The 9,647-nt window shown below is 45.9% G+C and overlaps 1 long non-coding RNA gene across 1 annotated transcript; it reads left to right on the forward strand.

Moving 5' to 3' along the window:
- Nucleotides 1-1,502: 1,502 nt before the first annotated feature.
- LOC142930794 (uncharacterized) lies at nucleotides 1,503-5,676 on the forward strand. The gene is made up of 5 exons (XR_012946744.1): nucleotides 1,503-1,871; nucleotides 2,456-2,490; nucleotides 3,626-3,690; nucleotides 4,051-4,296; nucleotides 4,657-5,676. It is a non-coding gene; the product is annotated as an uncharacterized LOC142930794 (long non-coding RNA).
- The last annotated feature ends 3,971 nt before the right edge of the window (nucleotides 5,677-9,647 follow it).

Genomic DNA, 9,647 nt, shown 5'->3' on the forward strand with positions numbered 1-9,647 from the left:
TCCACGTGATAAATCATTTCCACGTGATAAGTCATTTCATTGTGCCTGGTCACTTCTGAAAGAGAGCTATATAGCTCAGTGGGCCTTAACTGGTAAAATAAAATAAAAAAAGTTTTTTTAAGTGTATCTTAAAAATGCTAGATTAACCTTTTTCCCCGTCTCGGTATTTAATGATAATTGGGGACATTCAGGATACATTTGAATTTTGTAGAATAAAATTGGTGAGATTTGTATTTTTTTAAAGGATGTTTGCTGTGATTGAAAAATAAGTCGGAAACCTTAAAAATGCAGAATGTTTGCTATCAATGTACTCATGTACTGTGTTTAACATTGAACCTTGACATAAGTAACACGTTTTCCATCTACAATGTGTAACATACGTTAAAAGTAACGTTTTTTAAAATATTTTACACAATAAAATAAAATACAGCATTGGCAGTTGTACAATTATTCCTCAACAACATATTATCCGTCTCTTCTAAGTGAGAGTTGTTTACATTAACTTGGTTACAGCTCAATACAATTAATATTGAGAAGGTAATAATAGTTGAACCATAAGTTACAACCCAAACTTTAGTTTACATCTAAGTTATCGTCCTGTCATGACAACACGACACGGTTTATGCTCTACTGACGATTAATTCCCCACGAATAAACTAAACTGCGCGTGTCGGTGCGGACCAGCAGGACAGGTCTAATCTATCTCTCTACTGTCTGATTCTTAATTGGCCTGTCCGCTCTCTATTCTCCCTTTCTCTCTCCGCATTTCGCCCCTTTGTCTTACCTCTTTTCCTTGTGCTTACGGTCCGACCTCGCAGTGTTGGAGTTCGCGGAAAGATGATGCTGTAAACGGAATCTGGCTGTTCTCTGACCCGTCTCACGGACGTGCGAGTAACAGTGAAATGACGGCTCCTCGATCCCTCTCTGCAGTTGATCCCCAGCGAAAACGACCCCGTGCTTCCATAATCGTCCCTTTTTATGCTTGACTTCAAAGCCTCCGCGCCGCCGTCCCATTGGCCTCTCATCCAATCCGATCACCCTTCTCTCTGACACTCGGCCCGCCCCCCCCCCATTGTTTAACCAAGTGCACCGACTCAAATAAGTGAGCCGGTGCCGCATCATCGCCGTTAATCCGTGGTGCATCACGGGTAGAGACGTTAATCCGTGGTGCATCACGGGTAGAGACGTTTAATCCGCGCTGCCCCGCTCCTCACCTGCCTGCTGTTCCGTGTGTGTCTTGTGCATTTCCTCGCTGCGGTTCTCAGTGACTTCGCCGTGGTCATTTACTTTTAAGTTAAGCCACGGCGCCGCAGTGCCATTTGGCCTGGGGGGGGGCTGCCAATTCCCTGACCCTGAGAAACCATGGAGGACCCCCACGAGGGGGCCTCTCGGGTAAAAACTCAGGGCAGGTGCCCCCCCTCCTCACCTGACAATGGGGACCCTTTTCTACACGAGTAACTAAACATGCTGGTGTGCATGTCTTCAAAGATTTTGTAGAAACATTGAATATATTTTAATTGTTGTAGTCACTCAGTTTCTCTCCGCGGTGTGGTAAGATTTTGTTACGTAATATCCTTCGCCTCGAGATACACAGCAAACCCCTGCTTCTAAGGGAGTGGCATGCAAATTATCTGTAAATGCTGTTGAGCAATCAAACGATTGGAATTTCCCAATGATTGTTTGTTTGCCAATGCTGTCCCTTTAAATACCTGCACCCAGAGTGAAGAGTTACATTCATCGTGGGGTTTCTGTCCCAAATCATTGCCAACATGAAGAAGGTATTGTGCAGTCTTGCAGTCTGCCTCTTAATCTTTCGACCGACACATGCCGGTCCCTTGGAAAGCGACGTTTCCATCAACGAAGAGGCCACGGTGAATATTTTAAATATGCACATTGTTTGAAGATATTACGCGATTAATGCTGTGCCGTATGATGTACTCCATTTGAAAATATTAATTTCCAGTACATGTGAACGAATAACACATTTTCAAGAGTTGAGCATTATTATGTACAGTGCCATATTACTAAATATTCAATGCAGTATTTAACCAAATTTCCAGTTATTGCGTGACATTGATGGCGTTTAAGGTTTTGATTTAAAGCTTTCGTGACTGCAGGGATTCATATTCTTGGTTCTTTCGGTAAAGTCACATAGAAGGGAAACAAAAAAATATAAATTGTTTGATATTTTTAGTATTTTATTGTTTCCCTTCTACGTGACTTTACCGAAAGAACCAAGAATATGGTGTTTAAGGTGTTTAGAATTTTAACTAATGTATAACTAACTTTGACCTGATGTATGCTGTACTTTGATATACTGATTATTAAGAACTCGGTTTGTGAGACCTTGGATGAAAGCTTCAGTTTCCACTGAATCAAATCAACTATTAATACACTACTTGACTATTCACAAAACTTCACAATGTGTAATGTTTTGTTTTTATTTTGTCAACAGAGTGAACTGGAAAAGCTCCTGCCCAGCAGTTGCAGGTAATGAGACTTCGAAAAGCGAAGCTCTGTTTTCGATTCAATTCAACTCTGCTGAATAATTGTACAACTGCCATTGCTGTATTTTATTTTATTGTGTACAATATAAAAAATGTAACTTTTAACGTATGTTACACATTTCAGATGGAAAACGTGTTACTTATATCAAGGTTCAATGTTAAATACAGCACATGAGTACATTGATAGCAAACATTCTGCAGTTTTAAAGTTTCCGACTTTTTTTTCAATCACAACAAACATCCTTAAAAATAAAAATCTCACCAATTTTATTCTACAAAATTCAAATGTATCCTGAATGTCCACAATTATGATTAGATACCGAGAGGGGGAAGAAGTTAATCCAGCATTTTTAAGAAAAACCTTTTTTTATTTTACCAGGTAAGGCCCACTGAGCTATATAGCTCTCTTTCAGAATTGACCTGGCCACAAATAATGACTTATCACGTGGAAATGACTTATCACGTGGAAATGACTTATCACGTGGAAATGACTTATCAAGTGTAAATGACTTATCAAGTGTAAATGACTTATCATGTGGAAATGACTTATCACGTGGAAATGACTTATCATGTGGAAATGACTTATCAAGTGTAAATGACTTATCACGTGGAATGACTTACCAAGTGTAAATGACTGATCACGTGGAAATGACTTATCACGTGGAAATGACTTATCATGTGGAAATGACTTATCATGTGGAAATGACTTATCACGTGGAAATGACTTATCAAGTGTAAATGACTTATCATGTGGAAATGACTTATCATGTGGAAATGACTTATCATGTGGAAATGACTTATCACGTGGAAATGACTTATCACGTGGAAATGACTTATCATGTGGAAATGTATAGCAGCTTAATACACGGATAAACGGATATTTCTAAATGAGGAACCGGAGAGAAACCCACGCGATCACAGAGAGATACATGCAATCTCCAAACATATAAGCAGGCGTCAGGGTCGGGATCGAACCCATGATCTCCATGTATACCAGGCGAGGTAGTTAACATCTCTCCACCGTGGGCACCCCTTGTTGAAGACTAATGGTGTCCATTACATTGACGAAGAAAATACCGTAATTGCCCTCTCACTTCTCCACCTGTGTTTGCTCGCAGCATTTGTTTTGGAACTCGAGGCCCACGAGGCCCTCCTGGAAAGGATGGATGTGCCGGACCACAAGGTAATTCATCGCTGGTTATTGGTTCTAGTGAGAACACGTGCTCGAAACATTTGCCAACAAACGCTATTTATTTTAACTGAAAAGGCTCATTGGAACACAACTGTGAAATAATCTATAATTGCAATTTGCTAGCATATGCTTGCAGTTCGTGTGCCTGCCAGGTTTGTACAAACACTGACTTTATTTCTTCAACCGGCAAGGATATTTTTAATCCAAGGTGCGCTATCTACTGCAAAGTGGACATTAAAATGGAAATATTTCCCAAGGGCGCACCGCCGACTGCTATTTTTATCATGTCCCGTTGCCTTTGAAAAATATGGTCACTTAAACCCAGACAATGGCGGTGTGTCCTGATTGTAGGTGTGCCAGGCAACCCGGGCAGTATCGGTCCTGCTGGACCACTGGGCCCAGCTGGCTCACCTGGCCCAGCTGGGAGCGCTGGACCTCCTGGACCAGCTGGTCCCCCTGGTAACAACGGCCTGAGAGGGGAACCAGGCAACACTGGTCCTCCTGGACCCCCTGGGAATCCTGGAACTCCAGCCGCAACAAACCGCATCTCTTGTACTAACGTCTCCAGCAGAGGTGCCACCACGAGTTGCCCCACAGGTGAGAGGGATGTGTGTGTGTGGGGCGGGGGGACTCTAGCACAGGATTTTTTTATTTTGAGCCTTCGACACTTCACGTGGCCTCAAAGTGCACCTGGCCTGGCACAGTGCTTGTGGTAACGTCGCTATCTCTTAGTGGCGAATGTCGGGTGTTGGTATTGATGGGGGATACATGGACCATTACGTGGATGAATATCCTAGAGGATAGTGCCCTAGTCACTCATCGACTGCATGGATTCAATTGTTTGATTCGATCAGCAGGAAGTGATACAATAATAATGACTCTACTTCGGCTATACTGCAATGTACTCAATCCCATGAATGTGTTCACGTGTATCCATACCACCCCCCCCCGCCACAGGGTACATCGTGTTGTCGTGTTCATGTGGAAGCGCGTGTGGTTCGTGGGACATCCCAAACGACAGCACGTGTCACTGCCAGTGCAATAACATCGACTGGACATCGGCGCGGTGCTGTCAGCTGGCTTGAGACGGATCGGCGGTGCAGATGGGAGAACAATAATTGGTCTGTGAAGTAGAGGCGGTTATTTCTCCTTTTTTAATAAATCTAATTTGACCGGATACTTCAACTATCTTTTTTTCCTTGGAACCGAATGCAGCATATTACAAATGGAGGGAGCATCTATTTTCACCAAGTATAGTGCACAGATGTAATCTCACGAGACATTTTTGCTTCTCAATTTTGTCTGCAAACCTCTGAAGTGACGTCGTTTATATTTCACATGTGTTTATGAATTTAAAAAAGTACATAGCAAAGTGTTGAACTTGACTACACAGATTTATCTGTTGGTGCATTAAAACGTCTTTCTATATATTTTAATCAGTCAAATAATAAAAAATCTGGATTTTGTAACATACCTGTCAACCCCTATCAGTGCCTACCTTATTACAGAACAATTTAGACCTTATTGGTCACTACGTGCCCTTATAAATCTCAACGTTCATCCGACAAAGTTCCATCACAAGGGAGAAACACAAACAGATATACAATCACCACTAGTACTCTCACCCCTAGTACACTCACTACTGCAAACCTGTCAACCCCTAATCAGTGCCTCCTACCTTATAACAGATCCATTCAGACCTTATTGGTCACCCCGTGCCCTTATAAATATAAAAAAATTCATCCTACAAAGTTCCATCACAAGGGAGAAACACAAACAAATAGACAACAAAATGTCCGTATTTAAATGGCTGCACGCCGTATGGACCAGAAAACTCAATTTCTCTGTACAAGAATACGGGTAAATCGGTTGGGTTGACACGGTATGTTGTAAATACATATGCTGATTTTGGTGAAGCTCATTTCTTTTGAGATAAATGGCATTTTGCTTTTTCGTAATAAATGGTTGTTGATGTTACTTCGTGAATCTTTTAATATTTAAAACCCTTGCCATGAGGCAAAAAAAAACAACCACGTGTGGTCTGGTGGCTTTTTGAAAGAATCCATTGGAGCAAAGATTGTCTAAATTCTGGGCAAAGCATTTGTTTCCCATAATGGACACTTGCGGAGTGACTGACTCAGAGACACGAAGAGTAGGAAGCACTCTGTTTATTAACACGGCCTTAACAGTTCACACTTGGTAACTGCGGCTCCCAGTCAGGGCAGCTGGTAGCCTGCCTGACTGGCCATGCCGAGATGGTGAAGATGGAGAAGACGGTGAAGACTCCAGAAGCAGCACGACGGGGATCCCCCCACTCCACACGACAGCGCCAAGGTCCCCTACAGGGGCCCCTCTTATACCGTCAGCGTGGCCTGGCTCTGCCCTGGCCACGCCCCCCTTCTGGAACCTACCAGCGGGTTCTCGGTGGGCACTATCCGTAACCTTCCACCTAGATCCCTCTCTGGTCTATCACGTGGCCTGCCGTCAGTCAGGGCTGCTGTGAGCTGCAGATCCCCTTCCCTGCTAGCAGTCAGCGCTATGCTGCTACGTGACCGATTCTATGCCACTACACTTGTACAATCACACCGCATGTAAAGTGTATATTTGAGTGCTATCTAAAACACATTTGATGTAAAAATATGGTTAGCCTACACTGTCTAATAATTACATTTGCCAAAGCACCATATGTGGGGCACCATGGTGGTGAGATGTTAACGGCCTCGCCTGATATACAGGCGGTCATGGGTTCAATCCAGAACCTGACACAGGCTGTCTGTTTTGAGTCTGCATGTTCTCCCCGTGGTCGCGTGGATTTTTTCTGGGTCCACCGGTTTTTTCCCTCCACATTTAGAATCAACATCGTACGTTTAGAGTATTTGGCTGCGATACGTTTTCACTATAATTTGTGGCGAGGTCGCTTTTGAATAACAGCTCAGTGGCCCTTACCTGGTAAAATAAAAAAAATTGCCATGTCACATTGCTATATTTCAATTGTAATGCCCGCCGAGTCACTGCAAACGGTGGTCTAGAAGTCTTGTGACTCCCAATTAATCGACCCCTACAATTGTTTTTCTTTGCATATTCAAATTTTCATTGAAATAAACCTTACTTTAAGTTGTAGATACTTAAATCTGGGGCACACAGGACGCCTGGAACAGCCTGTGCAGTACTCTAGCAACGGCCTGCCGAGCCGCTAAGAGACGAGCTGGGGGAGTACGTGACAGAGCCGGAATTGGCATGAGTTGCTGTTGTTGTGCAGAAGTGGGGAAAGGTGCTGACTTGATGTTGGCTCAAAGAATCCTCCCCCCCCCCCCCCCCCAAATGTGGCTGCGGTGGAACGCGTTGTGAAGTCGTGTCGACTGCGAGCGCGTTCTCTGTGAGCATGGGGGGGTGGGGGGGGGGTACTCACGCTCACCATTCTCTGAAGCCAGCAGCTCCGGCTTGCAAACTTGGACATTCGTTTATAATTGCTGCTCAATGTATCTCCATACGGAAGGAAAAGTGGAGCAGCTCGTGTGGCGTTGACATTCCCCGCACCTCCGATAAGCACGGTTGGCTAGGTACGGCGCGAAAGAAGTTCAACGTACATACCATAGGCGCAGTAGTTGAGGAACAAGGCAAATGATTTGGTAGAACCTTCTAGAAGGTTCGGGCAAGATCAAGGAAGCAGAACCAACACCCTTATATATATTTTAAGTATATACAGGTCACGTTTGAACTCGAAAACGACCTGTAGAGAAAGACAGATGCCGATTGCTGCCTTGATAGAGACTACAGTCAGGGAGAGTAGGGAGACTCAGAATTTTGTCCATGGAAAGTTCGGTTTATTGTTCAGATGGTCAGACAAAGGTCTCTACATAGACGTTTTTTTGCATTGCAGTGTTCTTTGTGGTTAGAGATGTACTGTAGTCCGATTGTTGCCCGTGGTAATATGTTCAGGAGCGGAATGGTAATGTTAAGGTCTGCTTGGCACGACAAGAAGGCTTCAGGAGAGTCTGACTAGTTTTGCTATTTCTCCCACATGGAAGGAGTGCGGGCTACATTGTTTGGGTTGCATGACCACAATCGCGCTGTGGCTTGTGTGGTGCCACAGCAGCGAAGCCGCTCCGTCGGAGCCGTGCCTGCCACTGTGATGCCGCAGCAGCGAAGCCGTCCTGCCGACTCCGTGGCCGCGACGCCGCCACCTCCGAGCGACGAGGCCGACGCTGCTCTTCCCTCACCACCCCCACATGAACACACACACACCCCCACATAGAGCCCCGAGGGGAGGTCACCTGGCCGACAGGTTTTCACCCAGAAGCCCTCTCATGGGACCAAACTTCACGGTTTCCTGCGACCAGGGAATTGGGTGACCTCCCCCGAGGCTAACTCGCACCGCGGCGCCGTGACTTGGGTTGTAATCACGTGGTCACGACGGGGCTGCTGAGCCACCGTGGGTAGAAAACACACACAACACACACACAGGTCAGCAGGCAGGTAGGGGGGGACGGAGTCACGAACGGCAGGAAAAACAGGGCCGGTCCTCTGATTGGTAGGACAGATGCGCTTGTTTAGAGGGTGAAAAGCGGACGTCTGAGAGAGCACCGGTCCGGGGAGAGTGGCGGGAAATCCGAGCAACCTGATTGGACGGGAGGCCAGCGGATCAGCGCCGATTTATCTTTGATGTAGAGGACAATAAAAAGAGGAGAGAAGGTAGGGAGAGTAAGTTCGTGTTCTACTCAAGCCAGGCTCAGGGCCGTCGACTTCCCAGCCACTCGAACGTCCGTGAGACAAGTCGAAGTGCAGTGAGGATCCGACCCAGCAGCTCCGTACGAGTCGAACATTGAGTACCCAAGAGTGAGATATTGAGGCCATTGTGAGATTTTCCTAGGAGAATGATTCGGAAGAGGCGATACAGATCGGGTCTTAAACCATTGGGAGATAGGTTAGACCTGCCCTGCTGACTCAAACTGACTCGGGTAATTTAGCCTCGGACTCGCCGAGAATAAACTGTTGGTGATCAATAAACCTTGTCTTGTGGTTTCTGCGAGGGTGGAACGGACGCATGTTGGTGTGCGTCGTTGTACCCTGTGTTTGAGCGTGAGTGTGTATTTACCCACGTGTTTACGCTCGCCCATGCGTGTAGCTCGTGGTTAGCGTGTGCATGTGGTGAGCGGCGGCGGACTCGTACAGGGGCACGTGAGATTACTCATATGCCCTTGTGTTTAACGTGTGCATGAGGCGAACGGGCGGCGTACCCGTGAGATAGTTCATACAGCCCTTTAAATAAATCTCCGAGACAACCCCCCCAATCGGCTGCACGTGTGCGAGTGACGTCCCTGCCCTCTGACCCCCGACCCCGAGTCCCGCACGCGCGATTGGTGCGTGGCACGGGAGAGGAGCGACGTCGGATTTCGAGTGAGTGGGTGTGAGTGTGCTCAGAGATTGTGTAAATTGACCCCAGGTGGCTAAGCGCCAGCCACGAATCATGCCCCGAGGGGCCGCGGCGAAGAGGGGGGGGAGTCGGTGAGCAGCATCCCTCCCCAGGACATGGAAGAGGGGAGCAGCGGATCCCATGTGAGTGAGGAGCTGGGGGTCAGCCTCCCCGACACTTGTCCTAAATGTATCGCTATGCATCTTTATGTGTCTTTGTGTGTGTTTACTATATGGGCCATAGTTTGTGTTGCATGGCCACAATCGTTCTCTGGCTCGTCTTTAATACTTCTCGTTCGAGCAGTGCAACTCTACACAACGTAATTTGTTTAAGCTTTCAGTTTATTCCTAAGCCTGTTTATAGGCTGCATTTCTCCATTTCACAATCCTTTTTCTAACTCTTGCCCCCGAAAGAAATCTGGACTCTGTTGTATTTAGGATGTCTAGTCATATATGTCTACAAAATACATTTTGGGGGGGGGGGGAGTTAAAAATGTGTTTGCGTGGGTCGACAATTTTTGGAACACTGTTGGATC

Source organism: Petromyzon marinus, chromosome 43, assembly GCF_048934315.1.
Source record: "Petromyzon marinus isolate PM22_M1 ecotype Great Lakes invasive population chromosome 43, UKy_Petmar_22M1.pri1.0, whole genome shotgun sequence".
NCBI classification, from domain to species: Eukaryota; Metazoa; Chordata; class Hyperoartia; order Petromyzontiformes; family Petromyzontidae; genus Petromyzon; species Petromyzon marinus.